This window comes from Balaenoptera ricei, chromosome 1 (assembly GCF_028023285.1).
Source record: "Balaenoptera ricei isolate mBalRic1 chromosome 1, mBalRic1.hap2, whole genome shotgun sequence".
Classification (NCBI taxonomy): Eukaryota; Metazoa; Chordata; class Mammalia; order Artiodactyla; family Balaenopteridae; genus Balaenoptera; species Balaenoptera ricei.
Genome location: NC_082639.1, coordinates 78,393,622 through 78,413,502, shown reverse-complemented (window position 1 = coordinate 78,413,502; position 19,881 = coordinate 78,393,622). Strand labels below are relative to the sequence as shown.

The 19,881-nt window shown below is 38.5% G+C and overlaps 1 pseudogene; it reads right to left on the bottom strand.

Moving 5' to 3' along the window:
• Window positions 1–160: 160 nt before the first annotated feature.
• LOC132360616 (guanylate-binding protein 2-like) lies at window positions 161–19,247 on the bottom strand (annotated as a pseudogene).
• Window positions 19,248–19,881: the final 634 nt, after the last annotated feature.

The window sequence follows — 19,881 nt, the reverse complement described above, 5'->3', positions numbered from 1 at the left end:
CACATTTTGTTTCATCTTTGCAAACTTTATGGCTCAACAAAAATTCAAGTCTCATGTTTTTGAGTTTAGTTTAGTGGCAATTGTTTGACTTCTTGAAGTTGCTTGTTTAACTTGTTCCTAGCAGACAGGAGTGGGTTAGGAAATTACATTCCTTGGATTTTTAGAAAATGTTACATGTTGGGAATGATTCTCTGTATCTCATCTGGATAGCATTAATCTCTTTAAGAAGTTTCACACTCTCCTTCTTGAATCCCTGTTCAAGAAGACGTTCTTTTTCCTAAAAGGGAAAGTGGAGACTGTACTCACACAACCTAAAACATTTCCCACATTTGCTAAATAATTTCCCCTGTCCATACCTACATTAATCCCTCATAAATTTTTGAAACTTGTTTTTGAAATCTCTTCCTCCCTTAACTTCCATTATATCACTCTTCCTTGAGTCTCCTATGCCTGTCAATAATTTTTCTGGGCTTGCTTTAGTTGCAGAAGTGTTCTTCGCTTTATAGTTTCTAAAATATTAGTGACCCAGAATTAATTTTGTGGCCCCCTTCAGCCACAGGCAACACAGTCTTTCTGGAAAAACTCTTTTTACCCCCTCAACTCTGATCTATGCAGTGTGGACTCTTAAATACATATCTAAGGTAAGGAGGTAAGGAAGATGGATGAAATCCAATAGGAAGGTTACTACATGATTCAGAATCACAGCAGATGTTTGATCAGGAAATTTAATAACAGTCTCCAAAATTTGGTGGCAGAGGTAATAGAAAACAGTTGACATCAAGTCTGCACTGGTCCTTACTGTATCTCTGGGAGGACAACCCAAATCAATATAGACTTGGAGTAGGGCATGGAGTACTAGCAGCCTGGGTATTTAATTATGTAGTTAATTGTGTAGATGGTCATGAAGTCTTCCTACTCATTAGGGTGCCTCCAGAGATAAAGTCACCAGGTATGGCAGAAACAGTCACTGTGGACTCCACTCAGTAGGTGAGACAGGCCAGATATTTTCCCACAAGGAAGGACTCAGATAAGTTACTTATCGCTCATGAAATTACAATTTCCTCTTTTGAAACATGACAATATAACATGTACCTGTAACATAACATGAGGATTTGATCACAGAATATCTGTAAAGTCACTGTGCAGTGCCTGGTAATGAATAGTTATGGTTTATTAGTAATTTAGTAATGAAGGGCTCCATGAGATTTGATCCTGCAAGTAAATAGCCTTTAGTAACCAGAGATGGTCAGGGGTAGAAGCAGTAAGAGAATGAAATGTCTACTAGTGTTTGGGCTAGAAAAGTTCTTAAATTAACCTAGTGCTCTAACTTCTAACAAGTGGTTTTTTTTTTTATAATATCTTTACTGGAGTATAATTTCTTTACAATGTTGTGTTAGTTTCTGCTGTAAAACAAAGTAAATCAGTTGTATGTATACATATATCCCCATATCTCCTCCCTCTTGCGTCTCCCTCCCACCCTCCATATCCCACCCCTCTAGGTGGTCACAAAGCATCAAGCTGATCTCCTTGTGCTATGCAGCAGCTTCCCACTAGCCATCCATTTTACATTTGGTAGTGTATATATGTCAATGCTACTCTCTCACTTCATCCCAGCTTCCCCTTCACCCTGTGTCCTCAAGTCCGTTCTCTATGTCTGTGTCTTTATTCCTGCCCTGCCGCTAGGTTCATCGGTACCGTTTTTTAAGATTCCATATATATTCATTAGCATATGGTATTTGTTTTTCTCTTTCTGACTTACTTCACTCTGTATGACAGTCTCTAGATCCATCCACGTCTCTACAAATGACTCAATTTTTTTCCTTTTTATGGCTGAGTAATATTCCATTGTATATATGTGCCACATCTTCTTTATCCATTCATCTGTCCATGGACATTTAGGTTGCTTCCATGTCCTGGCTATTGTATATAGTGCTGCAATGAACATTGTGGTACGTGAGTCTTTTTGAATTATGGTTTTTTCAGGGTATATGCCTAGTAGTGGGATTCCTGGATCAGAGGAAAACACAGGCAGAACACTCTATGACATAAATCACAGCAAGATCCTTTTTGACCTACCTCCTAGAGTAATGGAAATAAACAAATGGGATCTAATGAAACTTAAAAGCTTTTGCACAGCAAAGGAAACCATAAACAAGAAGAAAAGACAACCCTCAGAATGGGAGAAAATATTTGCAAACAAAACAACTGACAAAGGATTAATCTCCAAAATATACAAGCAGCTCATGCAGCTCAATATTAAAAAAACCAAACAACCCAATCCAAAAATGGGTGGAAGACCCAAATAGACACTTCTCCATAGCAGACATACAGATTGCCATCAAACACATGAAAAGATGCTCAACATCACTCATCAGAGAAATGCAAATCAAAACCACAATGAGGTATCACCTCATACCAGTCAGAATGGCCATCATCAAAAAATCTACAAACAATAAATGCTGGTGAAGATGTGGAGAAAAGGGAACTCTCCTGCACTGTTGGTGAGAATGTAAATTGATACAGCCACTATGGAGAACAGTATGGACGTTCTTTCAAAAACTAAGCAGTGTTTTTGATTCAGCACAGAATGGAGATAACACAATCGAATACCTGAAATTTAAGCATTAGAACCCTCCCTTGCTCTGCCATTAACTAGGCCCTCTCCTTTTCCATTTTCTCAGCCAACTGTTTCATATGTTCATGACAACTCTTTTCTTTTTCTTGCATTATCTGCCCATTCTTCTTTTGCATTTCCTCCAAAATTTTGTTTGCAGCTTCTACAGATTCAGACTTCTCCACTCCACTGAAGAAGAAAAATAAGCAGAGAAATATGAGGATTAAATTGTTATAGCTTTGTTTTGCCGTTCACCCCTTTTTGCTTGTTTGTTTTATTCTTATTTCATATAGAAAACTTCTTTGGGTAATTTTTGCACTCAGTAATCAGAAGAGTAATCAGAAGACAGATTAACATAAATATTGGTTAAGAAAAGAATCCCCTAAAGCTATGATCTATACTTGATATTTTTTGCTCTATAGTAATATTCCAGGTGGACTACTGTGGCTAACATTAACATTTCTAGGGCTTTCCAACTATCTAGTGTGTTTTCAGCTGTTCTCACCTTCGATCTCTTTTTCCTTTTTTGTAAGTGACTGATCAGTCTGTAGAAGTGCATAGCCACATCCTCCTTGGAATCCAAATATTTCTTCAGTATCTCTTCTGCCTATTGATAACAGAGGAAATTAGAATTAGGAAATAGAAACTATGGGTCAAAGTAAAACCTAGCAGTATGTCTCTTAATTCAATTTCATTTTAGCACCCATTTTAGAATTTAAATACCATTTCAACCTAAACTGGCTTAAAACCCAATTCTGGATCCATCCTCAAATTTGCTTTATTCTCAGTCACCACAATTTTAGTAATTTAATTAGTAAATCTTGTCTTCTAATTGTATGGGTTAAAAACCTTATGGTTATCCTTTATGTCCTTTTTTTCTCCCAAGTCCCAGGTACCATCATCAGCTAATGGTGTTTGCTCTGACTTCAAGATAAAACCAGCCAGGGCCTATCAATTGTCACCTGTTCCTCCCGACAACCTGGTCCAAGACATCATCACTTCTTACCTGGACCATGACATTAGCTTCATAATTGGTCTCCCTACCTCCTTCCACTCTTGCTTCCCTATAGTCTGTTTTCCTCAGATCAGCTAGTGTTGTGTTATATTACTTTAAGAAAGATCACTTCACTTTGATGCACCAAATCCTCTGCTGATTTTCCAACTCTTCCCTAGTAAAATTGAAACGTCTCTCAGTGGCCTCCAGGATGCTACTTTGTTTAGCATTTGGCCTCTGAGCATCTCTCTGACCTCACCTCCTGCCACCTCTTCCCTTGCTCACTGCCCTCTTGCCACATTTCCTGGTATTCCTAGAACATAAACCAATTTATCCTTCTGGGATTTTCTGTTGTTTGAAAGTTTCTTCTTCTAGATGCCCATTTGGCTCACTCCTTGACTTCTTTGAAGATTCTTCTGAAACAGTACCTCACGAGAGAGGCCTTCTCTAAAAACCTACATATAAAATAGTACCACATTTCCTTCCTCTCCTATGACTGTACCCTACATTGTTTTTCTTCAGGGTACTTTTTGTCACTGTGATAGTGACTTCTGGAGTCACCCAAATATTATTCTCCCCATTGCCTTAGAAACAGAACTCATTTTTTTCCACCAGGGCACATTGTGGACCGTGATAAAATGTTGCATTTTCTAGTCAACCTCCTTGGTGGCTGAGGTGACCATACGATTAAAGTCTGGCCAATACCACTTACACAGAGGTGTTATATGGTACTTTTTGCAGAACACCTTAAAGACAGTTGACCCAGAGACATTTACTCTTCTGTTTTCCCCTTTTCTTTCCATCTATAATGTGGAAGTAATAGATGAAACTCTAGCAGCCATCTTAGACCATAAACTGACCTTGAAGATGGAAGCTGGGCGCTAAAGTGCTGGAGCAGAACAAGGAAAGGGCCTGGGAACAGGATGATCTTTTTCCATCTGTAATGTGGAAGTAATAGATGAAACTCTAGCAGCCATCTTAGACCATAAACTGACCTTGAAGATGGAAGCTGGGCGCTAAAGTGCTGGAGCAGAACGAGGAAAGGGCCTGGGAACAGGATGATTGTGGAGTTGTCATGGCAGCCTGGACTCCCTCTGCCTTACTTCTTATATGTAAGAGAGAAAGAAACTTTTGCCATTTTAGGCCACTCTAGTTTTGTTTTATTTTGTTTTGTTTTTGAGTAATATGTGCCCAAACTTAATTCTAACTGATATCACCTGAGTATACCAGCATAGAAGTATAGTTAAGAGCACAGAGTTGCTATAAGCATTTCCAGTCCAGCTGTACACTTATTACCTGTACATTCTCAGGTGAGTTATTTTACTTCTCTGTGTCTCAGTTTTCTTATTAATAAAATGGGGATATTAACAATATGTATTTCCTGACGTTGTTGTAAGGATTGAATGAGTTAAGCCCATTCATTTGTCTGAAACAAAATATGCTCTATATGTATTAGCTGTTATTATTATTAGTTTTTTCTGTAAGCTATAATTTGTTGATTGCTTGATGAATACTTTGAGAGAACTAGTTTGTTCTTATTTAATTGCCCTAACCCCAGAAATTTGATAATATCTGGCATATCGTTAGGCCTGAATAGACAATAGTTGGATGATTGAATGACTAAATTATTGAATAAATTCTACAAACACTTTTGAGGGCTCCATCTGTGCTTCCAAGAAGGAATCTGCTATTCATCCCATGGTAGTCTCTCCTACTGAATAAATCAATGAATGGATCAATGAAAGGTAGAGGCACTGTTTACCAATCACATTTTGGTTGTTCCCACTGTAGTTTGAAAGAGTCACTTCAGCAAGGCCCAAGAAATGGTGTTCAGTAGGTAGTTTACCAGTATCCCCTTTCTGGGGGCCTGGTAGTACTTATTCTTTAGCTCTTGCTTCTTCCAAACAGAAAACCAATAACCTCCTGGTTTAGAAAATGTTCCTTGCTTCACATCTTCACATAGATGGCCAAAAGTATCCTGAAGTAAAGCCATGCAGTAATCTGAGGATGCTTTCATATTCTGCTTACAAAAGTCATCTTGGGGCTTCCCTGGTGACGCAGTGGCTGAGAATCTGACTGCTAATGCAGGGGACACGGGTTCGCGCCCTGGTCTGGGAAGATCCCACATGCCGCGGAGCAACTAGGCCCGTGAGCCACCACTACTGAGCCTGCGGTCTGGAGCCTGTGCTCCGCAACAAGAGAGGCCGCGATAGTGAGAGGCCCGCGCACCGCGATGAAGGGTGGCCCCCGCTTGCCACAACTAGAGAAAGCCCTCGCACAGAAACGAAGACCCAACATAGCAATCAATCAATCAATCAATAAATCTTTAAAAAAAAAAAAAAGTCATCTTGCTTTGCTTCTAACCGTTCCTGTGAAGGGAAAAAAATTGCACAGATGGTACAGTAAGACATGACTAGGATGTTAACCACACATAAATTACTGGGAAATGCTTCTCCTGCAAAGATTGTGGCGTATAAACATGGCACACCCCTCACCAAGCTGGGAGATTCTAGAATACCCCTAAACAGAGTGCTGGTTTAAAAACTACATCTGTGTGATTATCTGAAGCTTCTTTTCCATACTTCTCTTGCTTCAGAGAATGATTCTCAAAGCACAGACGCTGTTCCATATGAAACTTCTTTTTTCAAGTCTCTAATTTCAGAAATAGTTTAGAGCACAAACATCCAGTAGGACAGGCCTGCAGGGAGTTCCTGGTTTCACCACTTTGTGATTTAGTGACACTCAACCTTATTAAAATGAGGTTTCCTTGTTGGTAAAACAGGGGAAATTATATCTATGTCACAGATATCTTGTCAGGATTATATGTGGTGATGTAAAGTGCTAAGTTCAGTGACTTTTCCATAAATGTTCATTAATGTGTCAATGTCAGTGGTACATTTAAAATTATAATATTTTTGCATATTTTCTCAGTATAAGGTTAAGGAAGGTAATGGAGACTTTACCCCAGGTATTTTCTGTATTACGAAAGTCTAATATAACATTTACCTACATTAAAACATTAAAGAGAACTTATACATTAAACTTTTTCTTTAGTCTAGAAAAATGTCCATTGTCTACTGACCTTCACTATTTAGTTTCATCAAAATTCTGAATACGGCAAAAGGTATGATCTGTAAAATCCTGCCCTGCAAGCCAGGGAAGGGATGGTGAACCATCAAGTGATGAGTATTTGTCATGCAACAATCCTTCCTTAATTTGGAAGGACTCATGTCTTCAAATAGCATTTTTATGATTGATTTCTCTTTCCTGGCTTTCTGAATGTTTTACCGTTGCCTTACATTAAACAAAATACATTTTTAGGGTTTCCAGAAAGAAGTGAATCCTCCCAGATTATTAGCAGGGAACATGAAAGTACTGTGTCTTTGACTAAATGAAAAAAATAAAATCATCTCATATAAATACAGTTTTACAGTTTACTTGTTTGCTTAAAATATGGCATCCAGAGGGCGGAAATTAACAGAAGAAGATATTTGTAATCATCAGTCAGTCATTGTACCATAGTCTCTTGGAATAAGGTCAGGAGCAGTCTATTCTTTTAGTAAAGACTGCAAGCGAGTACACATAACTGAGTGCGGCTGTCTTTGAGTCTGGGAGGACTACTCATATCAAGATATTTTTTCTGCCCCTCATGAACCAGAATAGCAAATATCTCATTTTAATTTATTCTGGAAAACCTGGTCCACATCTTTGAAAGAGTTAGTTCTTCATGAAGACTCCAATGGCCTCTTTCTCACTGGCCCTGTGCAGGTCCAGCAGCTCCTGGAGGGTTTCCGTGGGCAGCTGCAGCTTCTGGTCCATCTGCATTTCATAATGGGTAATGACGTTTTGCACTGCGACTGCGTTCTCGATCTCGGCCAATGCCAGGACTGCATTCTCCATGCAGGGCAGATCCCCACTGCTGATGGCATTGACAAAGGTCAGCACCAGGGTCTCTAGACCTAAGAAAGGGGATTTTAAGAAATAGTAGTTATCAGTTGTTGAGAGAGGAACAAACTGTATTCTATTTTTTTAATTTTTTTTTTAAGTGAATGATGGTTTTTATTTATTTTTTATTTTTTTTGCTGCGTTGGGTCTTCGTTGCTGTGCATGGCTTTCTCTAGTTGTGGTGAGTGGGGGCTACTCTACACTGCGGTGAGCAGGCTTCTCATTGTAGTGGCTTCTCTTGCTGCGGAGCATGGGCCCTAGAGCATGCAGGCTTCAGCAGTTGCGGCGTGCAGGCTCTAGAGCACAGGCTCAGTAGTTGTGGCACATGGGCTTAGCTGCTACACAGCAAGTGGGATCTTCCTGGACCAGGGATCGAACCCGTGTCCCCTGCATTGGCAGGCGGATTCTTAACCACTGCACCACCAGGGAAGTCCCAAAAATGTATTCTATTTAGTCTTGAGAATGTAAATTTAATTATTTTGAATCAACTGCTATAGTATTTTGTATGCTTTTCAAGTGTCACAAACAGTAGTTTTAAAGACTTTTTGAGAAAGAATTGTGATGGAATATTTTGTTAACCTCTTAGTTCAGAGGAGTTTAAAGCTGCTCTTTCTTTCTCCTTCCCTCAACCAAAAGGAAGATGTTGGAATGAATGGATTAGAATAAGGATATTTGGGTGATGAGATATTAGGTCTTGATCTTTTCTTAGCCTTCCTGTATCTCCCTTTTGTCTGCCTTCTTTCTATTTCCCTCCTAACTTCTAATTTATGAAAAAGGTCAAGGAGACAGTTTAGTGCACAAGTGTACAAGAGCACGTGTATGTGTGTGAGTGTATGCGTACATGTGGTGCAGGCCATTAGTCCTGTGTCTGGCCTAAATAACAGGGTCTTCCTAGATATTCTCTCATCAGAGCTCCATGCAATGTGACCATTTCATCCAGCTTTGCCAGGGATTTGCTGGTTTTAGCATTGAAAATCTCACATATCAGGAAATTACAGCCTCAGGCAAACTGGAGTGGTTGGGTCACCCTACAACTATCAGTGTTGGGGACTCAATCCTGGGCCTTCTCTTTCTATAGTTTTAAGTACCACATATATTTTAATTTCCTGCTTTGGCTTGATTTTTAAGCTTTAGATTTGTGTATTTAAATATCTGGATGGTATTCCTTCTTGTACACATCAGAGGAAAATACTAAATAATCCAAAACTAAACACCTTCATCCACTCTGGAAAACAATTCTTCCTCCAGGTATTTCTCTTAGTAAATAACATCCATTCAAGCAGTTGCTTAAGCTCAGAACCCTGGAGTCAGGCTTGACACTTCCGTTTAATTCCTTCCACACACCCATATGCCCTCCATCATCAAAACTTATGAATTTGACATTCAAAATATGTGTGGATTCTATCTATTTTGACAATCTCATTTGCCACTGTCTTAGCCTAGCATAATCCCTATTTATTATTAAAATATTGCAAATATCATTCATCTTCTTATTGTTTCATGTACATCCCTCCAAAACATTATCTACAAAATACTCAGAAGGATTGTTTTAAACATAAATTATATAACATTACCTCTGTGCCTATAATTCTTCAAGATCCTCTCACTGGGCTCAAACTCTAATCTCCTTGAAGTCATCCACTAGTCCTTTCAGGTATGGTTCCCCGCACACTTCTCCAACCATGACACCACTCTTATTCACTCTACTCTTGTTCAAATCACACTATCTTGCCTTTACATTCTTGACATTGCAGAGATCTTTTCTGTCTCAGGCCTTCTCACATGATATTATCTCTGTCTGAAAACTACTCTGACTGTTCTTCTGATTAACTCCTACCCATTTTTAAGTTCTCATGTTACATGTCACTTTCAGAGACAAATATTCTCTGCCTTCAAACGCAAATTTTCTCCCACCTGCCTACACCCCTTCCTTTCTCATAGCAGTGTATTATTTTGATTTATTGTACTTATCACTGCTTGTCATTATGGTTAAATAAATTGTTTAAATACCTTTTGCTCCCATCATGCTCGAATGAGGATTATGCCTAGTGGTTGGTGCATTGCAGGCACTCCTAATCAATTCACATATTTTTGAATTGATAAACAAGAGAATTGTGCTAAGGTTAACGGCAAAGCCTCACATACATGGTGTATTTGCCTTTTCCTGACTTTGTCAATCTATAGCTCTCCTGGAAGGAAATTTCATAAATAGGGAGCTGAGAAGGCTGGATTCTAGTTCTTTTCCTTTATTCACCTTGCTCATGTGAATATTAGATAACACTAGAAATAGTTTTAGTTCCCATGTAAAATTCACAATGTGATCCTTGTGGTATGTTTTCCTTGGCATCATTAGACTCTGTATTTGTCAGAAGTAACCCTCATGGTTCCCACTTCCATCGTCTACAATGGGCAATAGGAAAGTCCACGTAAGGAGGGGCAGTGAGAGGGACTCACAAGGCCCTTTGACTGTGATGCCCCCTGAGAGAGTCTTGGCCTTGGAATGGCTGAGGATGTAGAAGCAGAAGTCTTCAAACTGTTCTCTGAATTCAGGGTTCATATCTTCCTCCTGTAGCTGCTCCAGGAGGGTGAGGTACTTCCTCTGAGCAGGGCGGTCAAAGATGAAGCACTTCTTCTCTGGGAAGAGCTTTTGGATACATAACTGAGGTTCATTAAAGTTTTTAGTTTTTTTTATCAGTACCTGGAGGAATGAAAATTAGAGGTAGTACAACTTCAGGCTGATTGCTTCAAATATATGACCCTTCAACTTAGTAATTTGCACAAATCCTATATTAAGAGGTAAATATTAACTAATCATGGATCAGACCAAAAAATTAAATTAAATGAAATTTCTTTTCTTCTCCAAGAAGGAGGTAACTTAAAATTAGACCCAATTGATTCATCTAAAGAATGTTTCATTTCCTCTAACAGAACAGTCAGGATAACAAAGTTATGAAATTATAATTTTCAGCACCTACATAGAAATGGTCATTGTGATATTGTTTTCTCTTTTTATGTTAGCCAATCATCAGGCCCAGTAACCTTGCTTTAGCTTCAGTGAAACTCCAGGTACTCCAGCAGTGATGGGTTGTCCATTTGCTTCCAGCTCCAGGGTTAAATCTCTCAGAGTCCACACAAAGTCTGGAAAGAAGCTCACAAACTCAGCTGATTTTTGACCTCATGTTCACCAAGTGAGGATTTTGCCCTGATTCGATCTGTCAGTTTTGTCACATAGCTGAGATGCTAACATAGGAAAACTGCAGAAAATGAGTAGTACCTTTTATGCTGTATTTTCTCCCATAGCTTATATAAAATAATTTTTCTTAATTAGTTTATTAATTCATTCATTCCACAAACATTTATTGAAAACTTACTATGGGAGACCTTCAAGATGGCAGAGGAGTAAGACATGGATATCACCTTCCTCCACACAAATACATCAAAAAAAATCTACATGTGGAACAACTCCTACAGAACACTTACTGAATGCTGGCAGAAGACCTCAGACTTCCAAAAGGGCATTAAAATCCCCATGTACCTGGGTCGGGCAAAAGAAAAAAGAAAAAACAGAGAAAAAAGAATAGGGACGGACCTGTGCTTCTGGGAGGGACCTGTGAAGGAGGAAAAGTTTCCACATGCTAGGAAGCCCCTTCACTTGCGGGGACAGGGAGGGGGAAGCTTCAGAGCCACAGAGGAGAGTGCAGCAACAGGGGTGCAGAGGGCAAAGTGGAGAGATTCCCACACAGAGGATTGGTGCCAACCAGCACTCACCAGCCTGAGATGCTTGTCTGCTCACCCACCGGGGCGGGTGGGGGCTGGGAGCTGAGGCTTGGGCTTCAGCGGTCAGACCCCAAGATGACTGGGGTTGGCTGCATTAAGACAGCCTGAAGGGGGCTAGTGTGCCACAGTTAGCCAGGAGGGAGTCCAGGAAAAAGTCTGGACCTGCCGGAGAGGCAAGAGACCATTGTTTCAGGGTGCGCAAGAAGAGGGGCTTCCTGTTCTGTGTGCCCAAAGATGGCAGAGCAGCGCCTAAGCAAGCTCCAGAGATGGGCACGAGCTGCGGCTATCATCTTGGACCCCAGAGACGGGCGTGGACCACTACCACTGCCACTGCTGCCACCAAGAATCCTGTGTGCAAGCACAGGTCACTCTCCACACCTCCCCTCTTGGGAGCCTGTGCAGCCCGCCACTGCCAGAGTCCCGTGATCCAGGGCCAACTTCCCTGGGAGAACACACGGCATGCCTCAGGCTGTTGCAATGTCATGCCGGCCTCTTTCACTGCAGGCACACCCTGCATTCCAATTATGACTACCATACCCCTCCGTCTCCCCAGCCTGAGTGAGCAAGAGACACCTGATCAGCCGCTGCTTTAACGCCTTCCTGTCTGGGTGGGGAAAAGACGCCTGAGGGCAGCCTACATGCAGAGACGGGGCCAGAACCAAAGCTGAACCCTAGGAGCTGTGCAAACAAACAAGAGGAAGGGACATTTCTGCGTGCAGCCTCAGGAGCAGTGGATTAAATCCTGCAATCAGCTTGATAAATCCTGCATCTGTGAAATACCTGAATAGAAAATGAATGTTCCCAAAACTGAGGCAGTGGTCTCTAGGAGCAACTATAGACTTGGGGTTTGCTTTGTGTGTTTGATTTGTTTTTGGTATTATGTTTATCTTAGTTTTTAGGGCTTGTTTTCATTGGTGGGTTTCTTTATTTCTTGGGTTGCTCTCTTCCTTTTTTTTTTTTCTTTTTCCTTTTGTGTGTGTGTGTGTGTGTGTATGTTTCTTTGCATGATTTTGTCTGTTTAGATTTCTTTTACCATTTTTCCTGGGGTTCTGTCTGTTCATTTCTTTCTTTTTTTTTTTTATGAGTGTGTGTGTTTCTTTGTGTGATTTTGTTTGTTTAGTTTTGCTTTTACTATTTGTTTTGGGGTGCTGTCTATTTTTTTCTTCTTCTTCTTTCTTTTCTTCCATGTCATGTGGCTGGCAGAGTCTTGGTGCTCCAGCCAGGTGTTGGGCCTGAGCCTCCAAGGTGGGAGAGCTAAGTTCAGGACATTGGACCACCAGAGACCTCCCGGCCCCACTTAATATCAATTGGCGAGAGGTCTCCCAGAGATCTCCATCTCAATGCTAAGACCCAGCTCCACCAAACAACCAGCCAAGCTCCAGTGCTGGACGTCCCATGCCAAACAACTAGCAAGACAGGAACACAAACTCACCCATTAGCAGAGAGGCTGCCTAAAATCATACTATGTTCACAGACACCTCAAAACACACAATCAGATGCAGCCCTGCCCACCAGAAAGACAAGATCCAGCTACACCCACCAAAACACAGGCAGCAGTGCCCCCCACCAGGAAGCTTACACAAGTCAGTGAACCAACCTCACCCACTGGGGGCAGACACTAAAAACAACGGGAACTACAAACCCATAGCCTGCGAAAAGGAGACCCCAAACACAGTAAGTTAAACAAAATGAGAAGACAGAGAATTATGCAGCAGATGAAAAAGCAAGGTAAAAATCCACCAGACCAAACAAATGAAGAGGAAATAGGCAGTCTACCTGAAAAAGAATTCAGAGTAATGATAGTAAAGATGACCCAAAATCTCAGAAATAGAATGGAAAAAATACAAGAAACGTTTAACAAGGACCTAGAAGAACTAAAGAGCAAACAAAGAATGATGAACAACACAATAAATGAAATTAAAAATTCTCTAGAAGGAATCAATAGCAGAACAACTGAGACAGAAGAATGGTTAAGTAACCTGGAAGATAAAATAGTGAAAATAACTACCACAGAGCAGAATAAAGAAAAAAGAATGAAAAGAATTGAGGACAGTCTCAGAGACACCTGGGGCAACATTAAATGCACCAACATTCGGATTATAGGGGTCCCAGAATTAGAAGAGAAAAAGAAAGGGTCTAAGAAAATATTTGAAGGATTATAATTGAAAATTTCCCTAACATGGGAAAGGAAATAGTAAATCAAGCCCAGGAAGCACAGAGAGTATACAGGATAAATCCAAGGAGAAACACGCCAAGACACATATTAATCAAACTATCAAAAATTAAATACAAAGAAAAAATATTAAAAGCAGCAAGGGAAAAGCAACAAATAACACACAAGGGAATCCCCATAAGCTTAACAGCTGATCTTTCAGCAAAAACTCTGCAAGCCAGAAGGGAGTGGCAGGACATATTTAAAGTGATGAAAAGGAAAAATCTACAACCGAGATTACTCTACCCAGCAAGGATCTCATTCAGATTCGTTGGAGAAATTAAAACCTTTACAGACAAGCAAAAGCTAAGAGAATTCAGCATCACCAAACCAGCTTTACAACAAATGCTAAAGGAACTTCTCTAGGCAGGAAACACAAGAGAAGGAAAAGACCAACAATAACAAATCCAAAACTATTAAGAAAATGGTAATAGGAACATACATATCGATAGTTACCTTAAATGTAAATGGATTAAATGTTCCAACCAAAAGACACAGACTCGCTGAATGGATACAAAAACAAGACCCGTATATATGCTGTCTACAAGAGACCCACTTCAGACCCAGGGACACATACAGACTGAAAGTGAGGGGATGGAAAAAGATATTCCATGCAAATGGAAATCAGAAGAAAGCTGGAGTAGCAATTCTCATATCAGACAAAATAGACTTTAAAATAAAGACTATTACAAGAGACAAAGAAGGACACTACATAATGATCAAGGGATCAATCCAAGAAGAAGATATAACAATTGTAAATATTTATGCACCCAACATAGGAGCACCTCAATACATAAGGCAAATGCTAACAGCCATAAAGGGGAAATCGACAGTAACACAGTAATAGTAGGGGACTTTGACACCTCACTTCCACCAATGGACAGATCATCCAAAATGAAAATAAATAAGGAAACACAAGCTTTAAATGGCACATTAGACAAGATGGACTTAATTGATATTTATAGGACATTCCATCCAAAAACAACAGAATAAACTTTCTTCTCAAGTGCACATGGAACATTCTCCAGGATAAATCATATCTTGGGTCACAAATAAAGCCTTGGTAAATTTAAGAAAATCGAAATTGTATCAAGTGTCCTTTCGACCACACACCCAAGAGACTAGATATTAATTACAGGAAAAAACTGTAAAAAAATACAAAAACATGGAGGCTAAACAATACGCTACTAAATAACCAAGAGATCACTGAAGAAATCAAAGAGGAAATCAAAAAATACCTAGAACCAAATGACAATGAAAACACGACGACCCAAAACCTATGGGATGCAGCAAAAACAGTTCTAAGAGGGAAGTTTACAGTCATACAGTCCTACCTCAAAAACAAGAAAATTCCAAATAAACAACCTAAACTTACCTCTTAAGCAATTAGAGAAAGAGGAACAAAAAACCCTCAAAGTTAGCAGAAGGAAAGAAATCAGATCAGAAATAAATGAAAAAGAAATGACGGAAATAATAGCAAAGATCAATAAAACTAAAAGTTGGTTCTCTGAGAAAATAAACAGAATTGATAAACCATTAACCAGACTCATCAGGGATAAAAGGGAGAAGACTCAAATCAACAGATTTAGAAATGAAAAAGGAGAAATAACAACTGGCACAGCAGAAATACAAAGGCTCATGAGAGACTACTACAAGCAACTCTATGCCAATAAAATGGACAGCCTGGAAGAAATGGACAAATTCTTAGAAAAGTACAACCTTCCAAGACAGAACCAGGAAGAAATAGAAAATATGAACAGACCAATCACAAGCACTGAAATTGAAATTGTGACTAAAAATCTCTCAACAAACAAAAGCCCAGGATCAGATGTCTATACTGGTGAATTCTATCAAACATTTAGAGAAGAGCTAACATCTATCCTTCTCAAAATCTTCCAAAATATAACAGAGGGAGGAACACTCCCAAACTCATTCTATGAGGCACCATCACCCTGATACCAAAACCAGACAAAGATGTCACAAAAAAAGAAAATTACAGACCAATATCACTGAACATAGATGCAAAATCCTCAACCAAAGACTAGCAAACAGAATACAACAGCACATTAAAAGGACCATGATCAATTGGGGTTTATCCCAGGAATGCAAGGATTCTTCAATATACACAAATCAATCAATGTGATACAACATATTAACAAATTGAAGCATAAAACCATATGATAATCTCAATAGATGCAGAAAAATCTTTTGACAAAATTCAAAACCCATTTATGATAAAAACTCTCCAGAAAGTAGGCATAGAGCAAACCTACCTCAACATAATAAAGGCCATATATGACAAACCCACAGCAAACATCATTCTCAATGGTGAAAAACTGAAAGCATTTCCTCCAAGATCAGGAACAAGACAAGGGTGCCCACTCTCACCACTATTATTCAACATAGTCTTGGAAGTTTTAGCCACAGCAGTCAGAGAAGAAAAAGAAATAAAAGGAATCCAAATTCGAAAAGAAGAAGTAAAACTGTCACTGCTTGCAGATGACATGATACTATACATAGAGAATCCTAAAGATGCTGCCAGAAAACTACTAGAGCTATCAATGAATTTGGTAAAGTAGCAGGATACAAAATTAATGCCCAGAAATCTCTTGCATTCCTATACATTAACAATGAGAAATCAGAAAGAGAAATTAAGGAAACACTCCCATTTACCACTGCAACAAAAAGAATAAAATACCTAAGAATAAACCTATCTAAGGAGACAAAAGACCTGTATGCAGAAAACTATAAGACACTGATGAAATAAATTAAAGACAATACAAACAGAAGGAGAGATATACCATGTTCTTGGATTGGAAGATTCAACATTGTGAGAATGACTATACTACCCCAAAAAATCTACAGATTCAATGCAATCCCTATCAAACTACCAATGGCATTTTCCACAGAACTAGAACAAAAAATTTCACAATTTGTATGGAAACACAAAAGACCCCAAATAGCCAAATCAATCTTGGGAAAGAAAAACGGAGCTGGCGGAATCAGGTTCCCTGACTTCAGACTATACTACAAAGCTACAGTAATCAAGACAGTATGGTACTGACACAAAAAAAGAAATATAGATCAATGGAACAGGATATAAAGCCTAGAGTTAAACCCACGCACATATGGTCAACTTATGTTTGACAAAGGAGGCAAGGATGTTCAATGGAGAAAAGACAGTCTCTTCAATAACTTGTGCTGAGAATACTGGACAGCTACATGTAAAAGAATGAAATTAGAACACTTCCTAACACCATACACAAAAACAAACTCAAAATGGATTAAATACCTAAATATAAGACCGAACACTATAAAACTCTTAGAGGAAAACAGGCAGAACACTCTATGGCATACATCACAGCAAGATCCTTTTTGACTGACCTCCTAGAGAAATTGAAATGAAAACAAAAATAAACAAATGGGACCTATTGAAACTTAAAAGATTTTGCACAGCAAAGGAAACCATAAACAACACTAAAAGACAAACTTCAAATGGTAGAAAATATTTGCAAAGGAAACAACTGACAAAGGATTCATCTCCAACATATATAAGCATGCCATTTAGCTCAATATCAAAAAAACAAACAACCCAATCCAAAAATGGGTGGAAGACCTAAATAGATATTTCTGCAAAGAAGATATACAGATTGCCAACAAACACGTGAAAGGATGCTCACCATCACTCATCATTAGAGAAATCCAAATCAAAACTACAATGAGATATCACCTCACACCAGTTAGAATGGTCATCATCAGAAAATTTACAAGCAACAAATGCTGGAGATGGTTTGGAGAAAAGGGAACGCTCTTGCACTGTTTGTGGGAATGTAAATTGATAGAGCCACTATGGAGAACAGTATGGAGATTCCTTAAAAAACTAAAAATAGAATTACCATATGACCCAGCAATCCCACTACTGGGCATATACCCAGAGAAAACCATAATTCAAAAAGACACATGCACCCCAATGTTCACTGCAGCACTATTTACAATAGCCAGGACATGGAAGCAACCTAAATGCCCATCAACAGATGAATGGATAAAGAAGATGTGGTATATTTATATAATGGAATATTAGCCATAAAAAGGAATGAAATTGGGTCAGTTTTAGAGATGTGGATGGACCTAGAGTCTGTCATACAGAGTGAAGTAAGTCAAAAAGAGAAAAATAATTATCATATATTAACACATATATGTGGAATCTAGAAAAATGGTACAGATGAAACAGTTTGCAAGGCAGAGATAGAGACACAGATGTAGAGAACAAACGTGTGGACACCAAGGGGGGAAAGAGAGGGTGTGGGATGAGTTGGGAGATTGGGATTGACATATATACACTAATATGTATAAAACAGATAACTAGTAAGAACCTGCTGTATAAAAAATAAATTAATTAAAATTTAAAAAAATGTTAGCCTTAGAAAAGGAAAATCTTGTCACATGCTACAACATGGGTTAAGTATGAAGATGTTATTTTAAAAAAATAACCCAGTTAGAAAAAGTTCAGTACCTTCTGACTCCACTTATATGAGGTATGTAAGGTAGTCAAACTCATAGAAACATAAAGTAGAATGCTGGTTGTCAAGGGCTAGGGTGAAAGGTTAAGGGGGAGTTGTTCAATGGGTATAGAGTTTCAGTTTTGCAGGATGAAGAAGCTCTGGAGATCTGTTCCACAATGATGGAATATAATTAACATGTAAGTATAGTTAATCTGTACACTTAAAATAGAATGGTAAAATTTATGTTGTTTTTTAACCACAATTAAAAAGGAAACATAATAATGTAAGAATATGCATAACAATTTGAACTGAAATATAGAAAACTGCACAATAATACTGAAAGACTAAAAAAGAGTTTTAAATAAATAAAGCAACAATCGATACTCCAAAGTGAAAGCAATTAACTAAAAATAGTATCTATGAGTCAGTTTCTCTTTCCTGTACCAATCAGGAAGGAGCTGGTTTCCTAACATCCGGTCAATTTCTGAGAAACTAAGTTTATACCTGCTTTTGCTTTCCATTGGCATGTGTTCAATAAAATAGTTGCAAGTTGGCTTTAATTGACATAAGAAAACCTTTTCTCATGAGAAAAAGTAGAGGAGAGCCAGAGGCTTTTAATTTATAAAATGACTAATCAGAATGTTAGTATAGTTAATAAGGCTACAGCACCAGAGTGTTTCAGTCCACTTTTGCAAATACAGAGCCATGGTGGGCAAAAGGGTGAAGGGGATTAAGAGGTACATACCTCTAGTTATATAATGCATAAACCACAGGGATGTAATATACAGCATAAGGAATATGGTCAGTGATGTTTTAATAACTTTAATAACTTTGTATAATATACAGCATAAGGAATATGGTCAGATGATATTTTAAAACTTTGTATGATATTTTAATAACTTTGTATGAGGACAGATGGTTACAGACTTATTGTGGTGATCATTTCATAATGTATGCACATGTCAAATTATTATGTAGTACACCTGACACTAATATAATATTGTATGTCAACTATATTTCAATTTAAAAGTTATTTTATAAAATGTAAGAAAAAACCAACATATCAATATTATATATACATAAAATATATAATTTTAAAAGCATAACTAAATTGACAAACAAAATACTTTACATAGGCATTTTACTATTTCTTCTACACTTCAAATTGGAAAAATGTGGGGTTACCTTCATATTTGGAGCCATTTTATATTTAGTCACACATAATATCCATTGAGTTTATACTCTCTTCCAAACTCTGTTTTAATTGCTGGAGACACACACATCTGTGAACACATGAGGTCCCTGTTTTTATGAACTTGAATTTCAGGTAGTCATAGGGAAAAGTAAAAAAAAAAAGCAAGGTGATGGGTTGGAGATTAACTTTCATGGAAGACCTCAGTGAGAAGATGCCATTTAGCTGAGATCAGTAGATTAAGAAGGAACCAATCTTGCCAAGATCAGGGGTAAGAAAGTTTCAGATGCAGAAAATTGCTGTACATAGATCGCTAAGGCAGGAAGAAACTAGGTGTGTTCCAGCAACTGAAAGACCCAGATAAATCACATTTTTCAAAGCAAGTTAAAGTGCTACTTACTCAGAGACACTTTAAAAGATAATGGCAAAGAAGGAAAGAAAGGAGTGTACTTTATTTGTTAAATTTCAGACACTGGCTTCCAGGTGTGGAGAAATATGTTTATACTATGAGATCAGGAGAGAAACTTACAGATATCTCCCTTTCTCCTCACGTCCCTATTCCTTCCTTCAGAAACATTGTTCAGGGGGAGAAAAAACATAGTTTAAGGGTAAACAGAGTTTCAAATTTGCATCCCACCTCTATAA